The sequence below is a fragment of the Moschus berezovskii genome, chromosome 7 (assembly GCF_049115385.1).
Source record: "Moschus berezovskii isolate FMDL1 chromosome 7, NW_MosBer_1.0, whole genome shotgun sequence".
Classification (NCBI taxonomy): domain Eukaryota; kingdom Metazoa; phylum Chordata; class Mammalia; order Artiodactyla; family Moschidae; genus Moschus; species Moschus berezovskii.
The window spans coordinates 99941801-99960754 of record NC_142466.1 but is presented as its reverse complement, the minus strand read 5'-3'; the positions used below and the strand labels follow the sequence as shown (position 1 = coordinate 99960754).

The window sequence follows — 18954 nt, the reverse complement described above, 5'->3', positions numbered from 1 at the left end:
ACATCACTTATCTATTGTTGAGTAACAAATTACAACAAATCTTAACAGGTTCAGTCCACAGTGAATATTTAACTTTTCACAATTTCTGTGCAAGAATTTGATGTCGGCCTAACTGATCAGATTTGATATTGGCATCAAGTGCTGAAAGCCTCAAAGTTTCACATTTATTGAGCCTCAGCCAGAGGTTAGTGAAATGGAGTGATGGTTTCAGCAGCCTAGTAGGTAAAGTGCTAGCTTTTATTTCCTAATATGGATTAATTTGAAGAAGAAACTGGTGAATACTGGGATTTACATGATTGTTTCAATATAATGTATTTCTCTGTGAAGATGTATTGAGTTTTTTAGGACATCAGAAATTGTTTAAATCCCATGTCAAGTCTTTCATGAATACTACTTTTAAAAATATTCAACTAATATGAAATAAACTTATTATAGCACCAAATATTTAAAAGTATTAGATATTTTTAAAATTTTAAAATATTAAAAAAACAAGCTACATACTAGCCCCAAACAGTTTTTTCCAGGAAAATTTATTTTCCAGAAGATAAATTCAGTGGTATTGAGAATCATATCAGATCAGTGATATCTGAGTCATGGATTGTGAACAGGAGAAAAAATATCTAATATTTGTCATTATCAAAACAATAGTCTATTTCAAAATACAGGACCTTTCGATTTTAACTAAATTGACTTAAATATTTGATGTTTATTATGGCACTCAAAATATCCGGAGGGAAAAAATTCAATATATGCAAATCATCTCCTCAAAAATGGAAAAAAGAAATCTGGTATAATAAAAAAATTAATTTCCATTTTTCTTTTGAATCACATGTTTGTGCCAAGTGAGAGCTTCTCCGAGAATATGTTACAGTTTTAATCCTGGACCAAATTACTAATTAAGACACATTGTCTAATGTCTTCCTAAACATTAGTATGCCTGTGTTTTCCTTAAACATTGGACTATTCTGGACACTGTTACCTCATTTTTAATTACACTTGTATCTAATTTACGTCTTAATGATTCTTCATTTCTCTTAAGAAATAAGGTTTCCTCTATTTGTAGCTTTTTGTCTTCATTCATTGTTTTGTCTTCATTCTGACAGTAGGACAGAATCCATCCTAGTCCTTTGTTGATTTACTTGCAGACTTAATCTCCAGAGGCAGTGCTCCAATCTCAGGCCTTTTAATTCGCTTTCTTATCCTTTGGATTTGCAGTATTCCTGTATTTTCACTAACTCAACTCAAGAAATTGACATAGTTTCACAATATAAGAGCCACCATTTCTTTTAATTTATGTTTTGGTAAAATTTAACATCTTTTCATGGGAAAACTCATGTTTAGGTCTCAGTCATAGTTTATAAATCTGGAATTAACTTGACACGACATATGACACTAGTTCTCGTATCTGAGGACAACTTCATGAATCTAAGATGTATGCTTCCTGTTCCCTTTCCTGACTTTTAATCCCAAATAGCACTGCCTACCTAGAAGCACTAAAACGTTAAAGCCAGAAGATCACACATAATTGCTCTATGGCAATCCATTCAAAACAACAGCCTGGAGAAAAGTAGGATTTGTTTTTTCCAGCAATGCATAAGGAAGGTTGCAGTCAGCATTAGCATCTCCTGCAATAAAGGTAAAGATACAAACATACAGGGGCTTCTCTGGTGGCTCAGACAGTAAAGAATCTGCTGGCAATATGACAGTACTGGGTTTGATCTCTGGGTCAGGAAAATGCCCTGGAGAAAGAAACGGCTATACACTCCAGTATTTTTGCCTGGATAATTCTATTGCAAAGGCTGCTACTATTTGTCTGAATTCACCAGTACAGTCACCAGGCTATCTGAATAAAGTCCAGCAGTGCACACCTCAGTTGAGGCTTTAGACACCACATACCCCTCTCCCAAGAGAGAAAGAACCTACACCATTATGGGATTTATAATCTAGAGAAAGAAGTAAATTCAGTATTCTCCAAGGCAGACTGACTCCTAAGAAGTAGCAAGTGAAGGGTAATTAATTAATTAGCAATTTTTGATGAAGATATTAAATCAAATAAAAGAATATGACAATATTAATAAAGTCAGAGCAGGGATAATAAAGAGCAGAATGATGAAGTATATTTTAGAGTAATTCAGGAAGATATAGTAAGACAATTTAATCAAAGAAAGAGAGTTCTGTGATAAAGCTCATATTTCCTGACATATAATAGGTTTTAAACAAATTTTAGGTTTTTAAAAATTATACACCAATATTAAAATCTATCTTTTATTTGTAGTCAAAAAACAAAATTAAGTTATGTACATTCTGTGAAGTTTCCTACCCCTTGTGTGACCCTATTGTTGCCTGTTTTGACTAGAAACACTGACTCATTAGATCTACGGTAAATAAAATGAATTTCCGAACAAACAAACAAAAAGATTTTCAGCAGTGACAAAAACCTTGATTAACAGCCAAAACCACTGAACACTAACTTAAATTCACATATATTTGCCATATCTTCCTCTGCCTCTATTTTCCCTGCCTTGTCTAACATCATCTATCAAATGAACACCATGCATCAGGTGGTATGTTGAGGAGTCGTTGGTAACAGTTCCAACAATGCAATAGTAGTTGCAGCCTAATCTAGACATTTCCCCCCCACCGTTTTTTTAGATAGCATATTGTGAAAATGGTGTAGAAGCTAAAATACTTATCTAATTGGAATACTGACCAATCCTGAACAAATAATCTCATTTAAATATCACTTGAAAATATACAAAATTTCAGGGCTAAAATAAATATAAAATAGGTACAGAATAAACTGTTTCATAAATCTACAGTCTCATTGCTGTTGGACTACCCCATCAGGAATGTACTACATTATCTCAAGCGATTGAGAAAGAAGAAAAGGTGTGACCCTTAAACTGTTTCAGGAGGAAAAACTCATTATAACAATTTTGCACCTCTGCCTCCTTATTTACCCATGATGACTGAGAAAAAGAGAAAATGGTACAAATTAGTGTAAGTCAGATATTATCTAAAGAAAAATTGAAATCATTCACCTATTTTAAGAGACTAAGAATCAGTACAGATGGGGAGAGGTAAGATGAGAGAGGTAAGACAGGGGTAGGGGATTAAGAGGAACACATTACAATGTATACAATAAATAAAACAAAAGGATATGTTATACAGTACAAGCAATACAGCCAATATTCTATAATAACTGTAAACTGAGTTTAACTTTCTTTTTACATTTTTTCTTTCTTATTTTGTGTTTTCTGTCAAACCTCAACATGGATCAGCCATAGTTAAACATATATCCCCTCCCTCCCGAACATCCCTCCCATTTCCCTCCCTATCCGACCCCTCTAGGTTGATACTGAGCCCCGTTTGAGTTTCCTGAGCCATACAGCAAATTCTCATTGGCTATCTATTTTACATATGGTGATGTAAGTTTCCATGTTACTCTTCCCATACAACTAAACCTTTCCTTATCTCTCCCCATGTCCATAAGTCTATTCTCTATATCTGCTTCTTCATTGCTGCCCTGTAAATAAATTCTTCAGTACCATTTTTCTAGATTCCATATGTGTATGTTAGAATACGATATTTATTTTTTTCTTTCTGACTCACTTCACTCTGTATAGTAGGTTCGAGGTTCATCCACCTCATCAGAACTGATTCGAATGTGTTCCTTTTTATGGCTGAGTAATATTCCATTGTGTATATATACCACCACTTCTTTATCCATTAATCTCTCAAAGGACATCTAGGATGCTTCCATGTTCTAGCTATTGTAAATAGTGCTGCAATGAACAATGGGATACATGTGTCTTTTTCAATTTTGGTCTCTTCAGAGTATATGCCTAGGAGTGGGATTGCTGGGTCATTTGGTGGTTTTATTCTTAGTTTTTTAAGGAATCTTGATATCATCTTCTAGAGTGGCTGTATCAATTTACATTCCCATCAACGGTGCAAGAAACGGTGCAAGAGTGTTCCCTTTTCTCCACACCCTCTCCAGCATTTATTGTTTGTAGATTTTTTGATGATGGTCCTTCTGACCAGTGTGAGGTGATATCTCATTGTAGTTTTGATTTGCATTTCTCTAATAATGAACGATGTTGAGCATCCTTTCAGGTGTTTGTTAGCCATCTGAATGTCTTCTTTCAAGAAATGTCTGTTTAGGTCTTTTTCCCATTTTTTGATTGGGTAGTTTGTTTTTCTGGTATTGAGTTGTATGAGTTGCTTATATATTTTGGAAATTAATCCTTTGTCAGTTGTTTCATTTTCTATTATTTTCTCCCATTCTGAGGGTTGTCTTTTCACCTTGCTTATAGTTTCCTTTGCTGTGCAAAGGTGTTTAAGTTTAATCAGGTCCCACTTGTTTACTTTTGTTTTTATTTGTGTTACTCTAGGAAGTGGGTCATAGAGGATCTTGCTTTGATTTATGTCATCAAATGTTCTGTCTATGCTTTTCTCTAAGAGTTTTAAAGTTTCTGGTCTTACATTCGGAGAAGGCAATGGCAAGCCACTCCAGTATTATTGCCTAGAAAAATTCCATGGATGGAGGAGCCTGGTAGGCTGCAGTCCGTGGGGTCGCTAAGGGTCGGACACCACTGAGTGACTTCACTTTCACTTTTCATTTTCACACATTGGAGAAGGAAATGGCAACCCACTCCAGGGTCTTAATGCTTTTTTTTTTTTTTGAGTTTATCTTTGGTTTGCTGTTAGGAAGTGTTTTAATTTCATTCTTTTACATGTAGCTATTCAGTTTTCCCAGCACCATTTATTGAAGAGGCTATCTTTGTCCCTTTGTATATGCTTGTCTCCTTTGTCAAAAATAAAGTACCCATAGGTGCATGGGTTTATTTCTGGGTTTTCTGTCTTGTTCCATTTGTCTGTATTTCCGTTTTTTGTGCCAGTACCATATTGTCCAGGCTTCCCTGATAGCCCAGTTGGTAAAGAATTCACCTGCACTGCAGAAGACCCTCGTTCAATTCCTGGGTAAGAAAAATCCCCTGGAGAAGGGAAAGACTACCCTTCCAGTATTCTGGCCTGGAGAATTCCATGTACTATTCCATGGGGTCACAAAGAGTCAGACACGACTGAGGGACTTTCACTTTCACCAAACAAGCTTGATGACTATAGCTTTGTAGTATAATCTGTAGTCAGAAAGGTTGATTCCTCTGGTTCCATTCTTCTTTCTCAAGACTGCTTTGGTTATTTGGGGTCTTTTGTGATACCACATGGATTGTGAATTTTTTTTATTATAGTTCTGTGAAAAATGTCATTGGTAATTTGATAGGGATCACATTGAATCTGCAGATTGCATTTGATAGTATAGACATTTTCACAATATTGATTCTTCCTACCCAGGAACATGGAATATCTCTCCCATTTATGTCGTCTGTGATTTCTTTAATCAGTGTCTTTTAATTTTCTGTGTACAGTTCTTTTGTCTCCTTAGGTAAGTTTATTTCTAGATATTTAACTCTTTTTGTTGTGATGGTGAATGGGGTTGATTCCTTAATTGCTCTTTCTGATTTTTCATTGTTAGTATATAGAAATGCAAGTGATTTCTGTGTATTGATTTTGTATCCTGCAACTTTGGTAATTTCACTAATTAGCTCTAGCAATTTTCTGATACTATTTTTAGAGTTTTCTATGTACAGTATCATGTCATCTGAAAGCAGTGAAAGCTTTAATTCTTTTCCAATCTGGATTCCTTTTATTTCTTTTTCTTCTCTGATTGCTGTAGCTACGACTTCCAGAACTATGTAGAATAATAGCGGTGAAAGTGCACACCTTTGTTGTTCCTGATCTTAGGGGCAATGCTTTCAGTTTTCCACCGTTGAGAATAATGCTTTCTGTAGGCTTATCATATATAGTAGCCTTTATTATGTTGAGGTAGGTTCCTTCTATGTTCATTTTTTGAAGAATTTTAATCATAAATGGCTGCTGAAATTTATTAAAGGCTTTTTCTCAATAAGATTATCATATGGTTTTTATCTTTCAATTTCTTGATATGGTGTATCACATTGTTTGATTGGCATATATGGAAGAATCCTTGCATTCCTAAAATAAATCCAACTTGATCATGGTGTATGAGCTGTTTGATGTGTCACTGAATTCTGTTTGCTAAAATTTTGTTGAGATTTTTGCATCTGTGTTCATCAGTGATATTGGCCTGCAGTTTTCTGTTTTGTGCTGTCTTTGTCTGGTTTTGGCATCAGGGTAGTGGTGGCCTCATTGAATGAGTTGGAAGTGTTCCTTCCTGCAATTTTTTGAAAGAGTTTTAGAAGGATAGGTATTATTAGTTCTTCTCTAAATGTTTAATAGAATTCTCCTGTGAAGACATCTAGCCCTGGACTTTTGTATTTTGGGAGATTTTTGATCACAGCTTCATTTTCAGTGCTTATAATTGGATTGGTCATAATTTCTATTTCTTCTTGGTTCAGTCTTGGAAGATTGAACTTTTCTAAAACTATGTCCATTTCTTCCAGGTTATCCATTTGAGTGCTAAATAGTTGTTCACAATAGTCTCTTATAATCCTTTGTATTTCTGCATTGCCTGTTTTAACCTTTTCTTTTTCATTTCTAATTTTGTTGATTTGATTCTTCTCTCTTATTTTCTTGATGAGTCTGGCTAAAATTTGTCAATTTTGTTTATCTTCTCAAAGAACCAACTTTTAGTTTTGTTAATCTTTACTATTGCTTCTTTCATTTCTTTTTCATTTATTTCTGCTTGGATCTTTTTGATTTCCTTCCTTTTACTAATTTTGGGGGTTTTATTGTTCTTTTTCCAGTAGTTTTAGGTATAAAATTAGGTTTTCTATTCAATGTTTTTTCTTGTTTCTTGAGGTAGGATTGTATTGCTATAAACTACCCTCTTAGAACTGCTTTTGCTGCATCCCACAGGTTTTGAGTTGTCATGATTTCAATGTCATTTTTTTTTTTCTAGAAGTTTTCTGATTTCCCTTTTGTTTTCTTCAGTAACCTATTGGTCATTTAGAAACGTGTTGTTAATCTCCGTGTGTTTGTGTTTCTTACATTTTTTTTTTTATAATTGATATCTAATCTCATAGCATTGTGGTCGGAGAAGATGTTTGATATGATTTCAATTTTTTAAAATTTACTGAGGTTTGATTTGTGACCCAAGATGTGGTCTATCCTGGAGAATGTTCTCTGTGCACTTGAGAAGGTGTATTCTTCTGCATTAAGATGGGATGTCCTGAAGATGTCAATGAGATCAATCTCATCTAATGTATAATTTAAGATTCATGTTTCCTTATTAATATTGTTTTGATGATCTGTCCATTGGTGTGACTGGAGTGTTAAAGTCTCCGACTATTATTGTGTTGCTGTCAATTTCTCCTTTTATGTCTGTTAGTGTTTTTCTTATGTATTGAGATGCTTCTATGTTGCTGCTGCTGCTAAGTCACTTCAGTCGTGTCCGACTCTGTGCGACCCCATAGACAGCAGCCCACCAGGCTCCTCCGTCCCTGGGATTCTCCAGGCAAGAATACTATGTTAGGTGCATTTATATTTACAATTGTTATTTCTTCCTCTGGATTGATCCCTTGATCATTATGTAGTGTCCTTCCTTATCTCTTGTAATCTTTAAGGTATTTTGTCTGATATGAGGATTGCTACTCCAGTTTTCATTTGCTTCCCATTTTCATGGAATATATTTTTCCTCTCACTTTCAGTCTACATGTGTTTTTAGGTCTGAAGCAGGTTTCTTGTAGACAGTATATCCATTCAGCCAGCCTGGGTCTTTTGGTTGGGATATTTAATCCATTTACATTTAAATTAATTATTGGTATATATGTTCCTACTGCCATTTTCTTAATTGTTTCATGTAGATTTTGTAGATGGTTTTCTTCTCGTATATATAATGGCTATATAAATCCCTATAACATTTATTGTAAAGCTGGTTTGGTGGTACTGAATTTTTTTAACTTTTGCTTGTCTGAAAAGCTTTTTATTTCTCCATCAATTTTGAATGAGATCCTTGCCAGGTACTGTAATCTTGGTTGTAGATTTTTTCCCTTCCAACACTCTAAATATATCCTGCCATTCCCTTTTGGGCTGCAGAGTTTCTGCTGAAAGATCAGTCATTAAGTGTAAGGGATTTCCCTTGTATGTTCCTTGTTCCTTTTCCCGTACTGTTTTTGATACTCTTTCTTTGTGTTTTGTCTTTGTTAGTTTGATTATTATGTGTCTTGGCAAGTTTCTCCTTGGGTTTATCCTGTATGAGACTCTTTGTACCTCTTGGATTTCATTGAGTATTTCCTTTTCCATGTTGGGGAAATTTTCAACTATAATATTTTCAAAATTTTTCTCACACCCTTTTCTTCTTCTTCTTCTTCTGGGAGCTCTATAATTTGAATGTTGGTGCGTTTGATATTGCCCCAGAAGTCTCTGAGACTATCCTCAGTTCTTTTCATTCTTTTTACTTGATCCTTCTCTTCAGAAGTTATTTCCACCATTTTATCTTTCAGCTCACTGATTCATTCTTCTGTTTCATATATCCCGCAATTGATTCCTTCTAAAGTATTTTTGATTTCAGTAATTGTGCTGGTTTTCTCTGTATGTTTATTCTTTAATTCTTCTATATCTTTGTTAATTGATTCTCTCATTTTCTCCACTTTGTTTACAAGGTTTTTGATTATTTTTACTATCATTATTTTGAATTCTTTTTCCAGTAGTTTACTATTTCCTCTTCATCTGTTTGGACTTTTGTGTTTCTAGTTTGTTCCTTCATTTGTGTATTTCTTTGCCTTTTCATTATTTTTTTTCAACTTATTACATATAAGGTTTCCTTTTCCCAGGCTTCAAGGTTGTATTCTTTTTTCCTTTTGGTTTCTGCCCTCCTAAGGTTGGTCCAGTGGTTTGTGTAGGCTTTGTATAGGGTGATATTTATCCTGAGGTTTTGTTTGTCTTTCCTCTGATGGGAAAGGCTGAGTGAGTTGGTAATCCTGTCTGATGATGATTAGGTTTGCATTTTTGTTGTTGTTGTTTAGATAAAGCATCCTGCACAGCATGCTACTGGTGGCTGGGTAATGCTGGGTCTTGTATTGAAGTGGTTTCCATTGTGTGAGTTCACTTTGATACTCCCTAGGGTTAGTTCTCTGGTAGCCTAGGGTCTTGGAGTCCATGCTCTCACTCCAAAGCCTCAAAGCTTGATCTCTTGAAGCCAGAGTGAATGCTGCATGCCCTGGATCCAGATCATGTTCCTTGGTACTAGGCTTCCTTCATATTTTCCTAGTTATCTGTGTTGGAGGAAACCTGTCTGAAGCAAAGTCCTGGAGTGACATCTCACTGAGTAGGGCCTTAACTTTTTAAAATTGTGAATCACTATTTTGCACACCTGAAACTTGTATAATAGTATAAATCAAGTATACCTTAATTTAAAAAAAAAATAATCTCTAAAGAGAGATCTTGTGATGTAGAGGTTAAGTGCATAGATTCTGTAATTGGAGAGTCATGATTCAATCCTGGCTGTTACACTTGCAATCAATGTGAAAGTGTGCAAATCACCTTTCTGTCCCTTAATTTCCTTATCTATCTAATGATGGTATGTGCTTCAGAGTAGTTTTATGTTTAATAAAAAATTGTCTCTTACACACTTAATGCTAAGTGTTTGAGATTATTTTTGTGCTAGTTAGTTTTTATCCTTTTTTTCTCCAGCAGAAGGAGAATAGGAAATTCACATATCTGAGTTGAATTCTTATACCTTGTGAATCACCACAATGAATGGAACACCCAATTCTCATAGATTATCCCTGGTTTGCACCATGGTTCACTTCTCCAATAGATCTCCCTTTACTTAATCACTCTTCACAAAGTTATTGTTCAAGCCTGTACTTAATTTTTATTGACCATTGGGAAATACTTTATTGAAGAGTACTATATGCTATTGTTATTGTTTAGTCATTGAGTTGAGTCCAACTATTTTGCCACTCTGGACTGTAGCTCACCAGGCTCCTCTGTTCATGAACTTTCCCAGGCAAGAATACTGGAGTGGGTTGCCATTCCCCAAGGAGTGGGATCCTTCCCCAAGGGATCTTCCCAACCCAGGGATAGAACCTGCTTCTCTTGTGTTGGCAGGTGGATTCTTTGCCACTGACCCATCAGGGAAGCTTTAATATATGCCATTATTGTTCAACAAAATGTTCTTCAAAAGTCTCTGAGTAATTCTCACTAACCATTAATAATCATGATATGTTAATTATATCATTTTCTGACTTTGATTTTTCCCCCCTTCTAAGGGCGCTATTTTTACTTTCTTTAGGTGCTCCTGGAAAATCTAAATTTCTCACTTAATTTTGAAAATTAATTTTTGTGTGTGTCAGTGTTTTTATTTTTAGGCCATGCCTTGTGTGATATATTTTAGAAGCTATTTAGCAACTCAATGTACTTTACTGAATTAACGAGAAAAGATAATTGCTTTAGAGTAAAAAAGTAATTAAAATTTACTGAGCATCTGTCAGTAGTTCATTTCAGGTTTAAACAAATAAAAATAAGAAAAAATGTGATATTTGGAAACCAAGTAATATTGCAAGAATAAACATCTAAAAAGAGGTGGGTCCAAAATCAAGACACACAGTTTATATATTGCACTATGTTGAAGTCTTCCTTTATTACTTCTATACATAGAACTTTTTTCTCAAATCACTCCTTTATGCTTTTTATATATATATCTTACCTTCAGAGCTGTCTTGTTTAACATGATAATACTGGGTATTGAAACCATTCAGGAGAAAAATATATATATAATCAGTGGCTGTGGAGTGATTTTACCCCTCTATGTTTCTCTTGTTTAATTTTAAATGTTGAACTCTGTGAGTGGCAGTGTGAGAAGGAACTTCAATTACCTCAGAATAATTGGTGTGGAGTGGTTCTTTGCTCATTCATTGGAGGCTTTCACTAGAATTCATTGAAGGCATGATTTACTACATAGCTTGAGGGACCAAAGCAAAAAAATAAAGCAAGGCTCTGGCTGGGGGCAAGACATCAGTTTCCTTTTCCCTAGAGTCCACCACCCTGACACTTTTAGTCTCCCAGATGGATTGCAACATCCGTGAAGGATGTACTAAGTGTCTGGATAGGGTGTAGGTGAGAAGCCCTCACTAAGTCCCCCTGGAAAGCACCATGGAGCTGCCTGGATGAGTCAGGGATGGACAACAACATACCTAGACCTAGATGCTGCAGGGTTCTCATTTAAATTTGACCCTTCCCACTCCCATTCTGCATTTTTTAAGAGTATTCATTTATAAAACACACAAAGATAAAAATTTCAAAACAATGACTACAGAATATTCAACTCCAAGCACAGCACACAATTTTGAGTGCTAAACCCTATGCAAGTTCACTGGTCCTTGAAGCCAAATGTGATGAGAAGAATCGATGGAATTAAACACTATATTTTTGGACCAATTATACTGCTGTCCATAACTTACCCTGATTTCTGCTTATGAAAATAAAGAGAGCTCAACATTTCTCTAGTATACAACCACCCAGGGCCTTACACTCAGATTATAGGACTGGAAATTTGTGAAGATAATTGCTTAAATAAGAACACTGGAGGATATTTAAAAAAAAAAAAAAAACAGAAACAGTGAAAGAAAATTATATTCTAGGTCAAGTAAATAGCATGATAAAAACACCAGGAGGGAAATATAAACCATATTTTGGAAAAAAAAAAAAAGAACATTGACATATATTGTTGAATTAAAGAAGAGAGGTAAAATAATAGTGGGAATCAGATTGAAAAAATAAATTGCTTTGATTATAAATCATTTTCACTCAACTTAAAGACTATTTGAAACTCAAAAGTGATCTACTAAAGGGAATTATATGGCCTGTTATTAATTAGTTGATATAGATTTCAGTTTTATTGATAAGATTTTGTGTTTTATTTTGTTTCCTCTCTTAGCCTATTAATAACTACCATTGTGGCTGCACTGACCTTCTTATGATTTCAAGACACCCTTCAGCAATATCAACAAGAAACTTTGAAAAAATAAAGGTTAATTATAATGAAAGTAAAAGTCATTCAGTTTTGTCTACTCTTTGTGACATGAGCCCACCAGACTCCTCTGTCCACGGAATTCTCCAGGCAAGAATACTGGAGTAGGTAGGCCATTTTCTTCTCCAGGGGATCTTCCCAACCTAGGGATTGAACTCAGGTTTCCCACATTTCAGATAGATTCTTTACCACTGAGCCACCAGTGAAGCCCAAAGTGTTAGTCAGTCAGTCATGTCCAACTCTTTTGAAACCCCTTGGACTATGGCCCACCAAGCTCCCATATCCATGGAATTCTCTAGGAAAGAATAACAAACTGGGTAGCCCTTCCCTTCTCCAGGAATCTTCCTGATCCTGGAATCAAACCCAGGTCTCCCACATTGCAGGCAGATTCTTTACTATTGAGGCACCAAGGAAACCCTGATTAATTATAAGAACTTGAAATCATGCATTGCAACTGGAGCCACACAGCAGGGAGTTGGGAGTGGGAAATGTGGAGAGTGAAGGAAAATCAGAGTTAGATCAGGTAAAATGGTCTGAGTGCAATGGTCTGAGGTTCTGCTTTTTTTGGGGATGAAGGTAATAGTCTAGAAGTTTTGTGGGCTCATTCTTTAATGCTGTATTTAAAGCAAAAGTGGTAATTTAAAGTGTGTGTGTGGGGGAAGTGGCCCAAATGATCAATTATGGAAATCAACCAGGATTTCTAAAAAAATAAGCCTCAGTGCTGAGAGGTGGCCCGGTATGTTATCTAGTCAAGTTTCTGGGGGTGTAGATAATTATTCTAGATAGCTGACTTTGGAGTAGATAGTCCTTGAAGTGGTTGCCCTGGCAATCAAAGTTTAAGTTAGGCACTTGTATCAAAAGAAAAGAAAATGCTCGTTTTGGCAGCACATATACTAAAATTGGAATGATACAGAGATTAGCATGGCCCCTGTTCTAGGATGACACACAAATTCATGAAGCATTCCATATTTTTTCAAAGCAAGATCCTCTACAACCCACCTCCTAGACTAACGCAAATAAGAACAAAAGTAAATGAGTGGAACCTGAATTAAACTTAAACACTTTTGCCCAGCAAAGGAAACTATAAGCAAGGTGAAAAGACAACCCTCAGAATGGGAGAAAATAATAGAAAATGAAACAACTGACAAAGGATTAATTTCCAAAATTAATCAACTCATACAACTCAGTACCAGAAAAACAAACTACCCAATCAAAAAGTGGGAAAAAGACCTAAACAGACATTTCTTGAAAGAAGACATTCAGATGGCTAACAAACACCTGAAAGGATGCTCAACATCGTTCATTATTAGAGAAATGCAAATCAAAACTACAATGAGATATCACCTCACACTGGTCAGAAGGACCATCATCAAAAAATCTACAAACAATAAATGCTGGAGAGGGTGTGGAGAAAAGGGAACACTCTTGCACCATTGATGGGAATGTAAATTGATACAGCCACTCTAGAAGATGATATCAAGATTCCTTAAAAAACTAGGAATAAAACCACCACATGACCCAGCAATCCCACTCCTAGGCATATACTCTGAAGAGACCAAAATTGAAAAAGACACATGTATCCCATTGTTCATTGCAGCACTATTTACAATAGCTAGAACATGGAAGCATCCTAGATGTCCATTGACAGATGAATGGATAAAGAAGTGGTGGCATATATACACAATGGAATATTACTCAGCAATAAGAAGAAGGAACACATTTGAGTCAGTTCTAATGAGGTGGATGAACCTAGAGCCTATTATACAGAGTGAAGTGAGTCAGAAAGAGAAAGATAAATACCGTATTATAACACATATATATGGAATCTAGAAAAATGGTACTGAAGAATTTATTTATGGGGCATCATGGAGAAACAGCCCTAAAGAATAGACTTATGGACATGGGGAGAGGAGAGGAGAGGGTGAAATATATGGAAAGAGTAACATGGAAACTTGCATTACCATATGTAAAATAGATAGCCAATGGGAATTTGCTGTATGGCTCAGGAAACTCAAACGGGGCTCTGTATCAACCTAGAGAGGTGGGATGGAGAGGGAGATAGGAGGGATGTTCAGGAGGGAGGGTATATATGTATACATATGGCTGATTCATGTTGAGGTTTGACAGCAAAGAACAAAATTCTGTAAAGCAATTATCCTTCAATAAAAATATTAATTTTTTAAAAAGACATGATTTACACTCTACTAATAATGGTTTGAGACTTCCCTGGTGGCTCAGATGGTAAGGAATCTACCTGTACTGCAGGATACACGGGTTTGATCCTTGGGTTAGAAAGATCCCCTGGAGAGGGGAATGGCAACCCACTCCAGTATTCTTGTCTGGGAAATAATATGGATATAAGAGCCTGGTGGGCTACAGTCCATGTGATCACAAGGGATCAGACATGACTTAGCAACTATCACAACAACAACAAATGATAATTTTGAGTTAACTCTGAAGGGTTACATGTCATAAAACTCATTAGCTAAATTTCAAACTGTAAGTTGTGTGTTAGAGGTGGGTAAACTAGAAATTAAGAACCTGAGTACTAGCATTTTGAGAAGGTGGGAATCCCTAAATTCCTGACTAGAAATAAGCCTTGTGGATGGGAATTTTGTGGAAGAATGAAGTGTAAATTTTCAAATTTATGGGAACCAACACAAATTACATGAGAAAAAAAATGAAAAATTCAGTGTTGAAATTAGAGAATGTGTAGAGAATAAAGTCAAACACATAACTGCAAATTTTGAAGGACATTTTGAAATTTCTGACACAGGAATCATATGGTGAAGGAGATTAGGATCCTTTCATATCTCAGTCTTGATGAGCAAATGCTGAAGGCAAAGTCAAGGTAGACCAGTAGGAAAAAGAGAGAGAGAGAGAGAGAGGGAGAGAGAGAGATAATTTTAAGTAAGACTGGTTTAATAGTTTGGCAAAACAGAAGCCACATGCAGCTGTATGCAAATAAGTGTAAGTTTGGTCAGAACACACAGGGAAATAGGGAAATAGACACACATCGTACAGAGAGTAGATTTTTTTAAAATTGATATTTTCACCATCATGGTCAGTGTGTTCTTTCAAAATTAGAGCTGGAAAATCACCAAATGAGTGGGGTATTAGACTCCTTCAGTGTAGTAGAACTTTCAATACATCTTCATGGTAGTCCTGAAATATAATCAGACCAGAATCTAGTAAGATACTAAAGTTTCTCTCCAGGGGCAACAATTTATACCAAAAGAATAAGTACAAATTCCTCTACTGGAGTTGTAAATTCCAAACCTACTTATGGATTTGAGTGATTAAAGCTATAAAATGAGCTAGTCTTATATATCCAATTTCATGGGCCAAACTGTGTCTTCCAAAACTCATGTGTTGAAATCCCTGTCCCCAGTACTTCAGAACATGGTTTGGAGATAGAGGACATTAAATAGGTGATTATGGTTATATGAGGTCATTAAGGTGGGCCCAATCCAACATGAATGATGTTCCTACAAGAGGAGGTTAGGACACACACACACACACACAGAGGGAAGACCATATGAAGAAAGAGGGAGAACAAGAATATCTACAAGCCAAAGAGAGATGACTCAGAAGAAATCAACTATTCAGACACCTTGCTCTCAGACATCTAGCTTCCAGAACTGTAGGAACATAAATTGATGTTGACTAGGCTACCCAGTCTGTGGTACTTTATTATGGAAGCCCTGCCTGGAAGACAAATATATCCTTCCTGTATAAATTCTAAGAAAGATTTATCAATTAAATCTAGAAAAGTTAAAGGGGGGGTCCAACTGATATTTGGTTATGCCAGTTTAGAAAAATACATGTTTTGAATAGCAGCAGCAGCAGCAGCACTTACAATCAAATATGTATAAATGGAGGAAAATGCCATGAAAGAGAAGTTTCTGAAGAGATAAGCAGAATATATAATTGATGACTATACTTTTTTTAGATCAATTCATTAGTTAAATTAGAGGCAACAGCTTAAGAATGCTTTCCTTGAAAATTAAACAGCTCTTTATGAAATAAATATATTTCAGATGACACCAAACCTTAAGCAATCTATCTATATCCTTTATGTCTAAATAAGAAATCCATAACTATAATCACATGAACCTTGAGATTTTCTAACTCTCTAATATTAGTTTGAATTTTAGGAGTTTTTCAGTATTAATAGGTTAGTTTATTTTTAAACTTGTTTCACAGCTGCTGCCCACTTTACATTTCATTTTAAAATTTCTTTCTCTGTTCTCCTTACTATTTCCTAATGTTTCATTTATTCTCCATAAATATCACTAAAACAAGTGTAATGATGGAAATGATTTTTATTACAGCATGGGACAGCAGATGATGACAATAGATCTGGCAAGAAAAAATAAAAACTTATATACTAAACATGATTGTCTTAAAATTAGATCTTCATTACACATAAAGGGTAATTTAATTTTTTCCCTGGTTTTCTTATGTCCTTTTTTGCTACTTTACCCTTGCCACTTAGTATAACTTTCTCTAGCACCAGCTGCCAGCTTCCCTCCCTTCATCTCAAACAACAACAACAACAAGGACAATAATTTCTTTTTTATTTCTTATGTAGAGGAATTGACTTGTCTAATGTAAATATCTTTTATCTGGGCTATGCTTAGAAGACCTCATCTCTCATGCTTAATTATCTTATTATTCTGTTTCAAGGTATTTTATTTAAGATAAAGAAAACATTTCCTGTTAATTCAACTAAATCAATCAGCATGCAGCTTTTTTCCCTTGATCACAACAAAATTATTTACAACCAATAATTAATGAGAAGCTGGGTGCATGCCAAGTTGCTTCAGTCAGGTCTTTAACAGGAGACTGAAAAGATAACAGAAGAATTTAAACCAAAAAGAAAAGAAAGTCTTAAATTGCAATGCAATGTCCTTAGAGTAGTAAAAGCAGAAAGTATAACAATAATGGGGTGACTGGCTAGAACATACAAAAATTCTATTAAAATTCTGAAGGGAAGGATAAATGAATAGCTTGAAAAAGAATAATATAATTGATAAGTAAGAATGCACTTATTTAAGATTTAATGCATTTCACCCAGTTCATACATTTCAGGATAGGGCTCCTGATGGGTGGAGACTTTTCACATAGTCATGGTATTGATTACCCTCTTTTGCTTCACTCCCATTATGTGGTTCAGAGAATCACACTCATTAAGAGCTGTTCTCCTTAGCTGGCTTTATAATCCTCAAGGGATTAAAGGACAGAAGGAGAAGAAGAATCATCCTACACTGATGCTATCAACACTTCAGAGTAACTATGACATTGTTTTGCACCATTTTTCTGCCCAGAGGGAGCAGCAGCATGCAATGATCTTCCCATGGAAATGTGCTCAAGAGAAAAGCTGTCCCATTGTCTGACCTATTCTCTGCCCATGATGATGAATTTCTGCTTTCAGAGACTGCTGCTTTCCCTCAATCTTAGGCCACTCTCTTTGCCCAGTTTTGAGTTTGTTTATCAGTCTTCATTTGATTTCCATTCACTCAGTAATTCACTTCTATTTCCAAATCTGAGCTTGGACTGGGCCTCAGCAACTGAGATTTGTCTCTATCTTTCCATTTTGTCTGGTTTAATGCATACTTAAATTTGAATTAATAAAGTTATTTGGGGCAAAGCAAGAAGTGAAACTGGAAGGTTAGAATCTGCATAGGGACAGTGTATAGCTAGATGTAGGGAGAACGTCTTCTAAAATCCATAGATAGTCAGAGAAAGAGATGCCCTATCCTGAAATATAGTAATCCATATCACTTGACATGCTCAGGTAGGTGCTCCAAGGAATGCTTAAGAGATACATTTTAGAGATGATTCATGTTGAAAATGTCTCAAGGATTATTATAGATTTATCCTTAGATTTCCAAACATATTCAGTTCAGTTCAGTCACTCAGTTGTGTTCAACTCTTTGCGACCCCATGAATCATAGCATGCCAGGCCTCCCTGTCCATCACCAACTCCCGATGTTCACTCCAACTCATGTCCTTTGAGCTGGTGATGCCATCCAACCATCTCATCCTCTGTTGTCCCCTTCTCCTCCTGCCCCCAATCCCTCCAAGCATCAAGGTCTTTTCCAATGAGTCAACTCTTCTCATGAGGTGGCCAAAATATTGGAGTTTCAGCTTTAGCATCAGTCCTTCCAATGAACACCCAGGACTGATCTCCTTTAGGATGAACTGGTTGGATCTCCTTGCAGTCCAAGGGACTCTCAAGAGTCTTCTCCAACACCACAGTTCAAAAGCATCAATTCTTGGGCTATCAGCTTTTTTCACAGTCCAACTCTCACACCCATACATGACCACTGGAAAAACCATAGCCTTGACATGTCTCTGTTTTTTAATATGCTTTCTATTTGGTCATAACTTTCCTTCCAAGGAGTAAGCCTGTTTTATTTTCATGGCTGCAGTCACCATCTGCAGTGATTTTGGAGCCCAAAAAATAAAGTCTGACACTGTTTCCACTGTTTCTCCATTTCCCATGATGTGATGGGACCAGATGCCATGATCTTAGTTTTCTGAATGTTGAGCTTCAAGCTAACTTTTTCACTCTCCTCTTTCACTTTCATCAAAAGGCTTTTTAGTTCCTCTTCACTTTCTGCCATTAGGGTGGTATCATCTGCATATCTGAGGTTATTGATATTTCTCCCGGCAACCTTTATTCCAGCTTATGCTTCTTCCAGCCCAGTGTTTCTCATGATGTACTCTGCATGGAAGTTAAATAAGCAGGGTGACAATGTACAGCCTTGACATACTCCTTTTCCTATTTGGAACCAGTCTGTTGTTCCATGTCCAGTTCTCACTGTTGCTTCCTGACCTACATATAGGTTTCTCAAGAGGTAGGTCAGGTGGTCTTGTATTCCCATCTCTTTCAGAATTTTCCACAGTTTATTGTGATCCACACAGTCAAAGGC

At 35.9% G+C, this 18954-nt stretch overlaps 1 non-coding gene across 1 annotated transcript; it reads left to right on the top strand.

Annotated features, from left to right (window-relative positions):
• Window positions 1-12882: 12882 nt before the first annotated feature.
• Window positions 12883-12986, top strand: LOC148777454 (U6 spliceosomal RNA). The gene has a single exon (XR_016037947.1). It is a non-coding gene; the product is annotated as a U6 spliceosomal RNA (small nuclear RNA).
• The last annotated feature ends 5968 nt before the right edge of the window (window positions 12987-18954 follow it).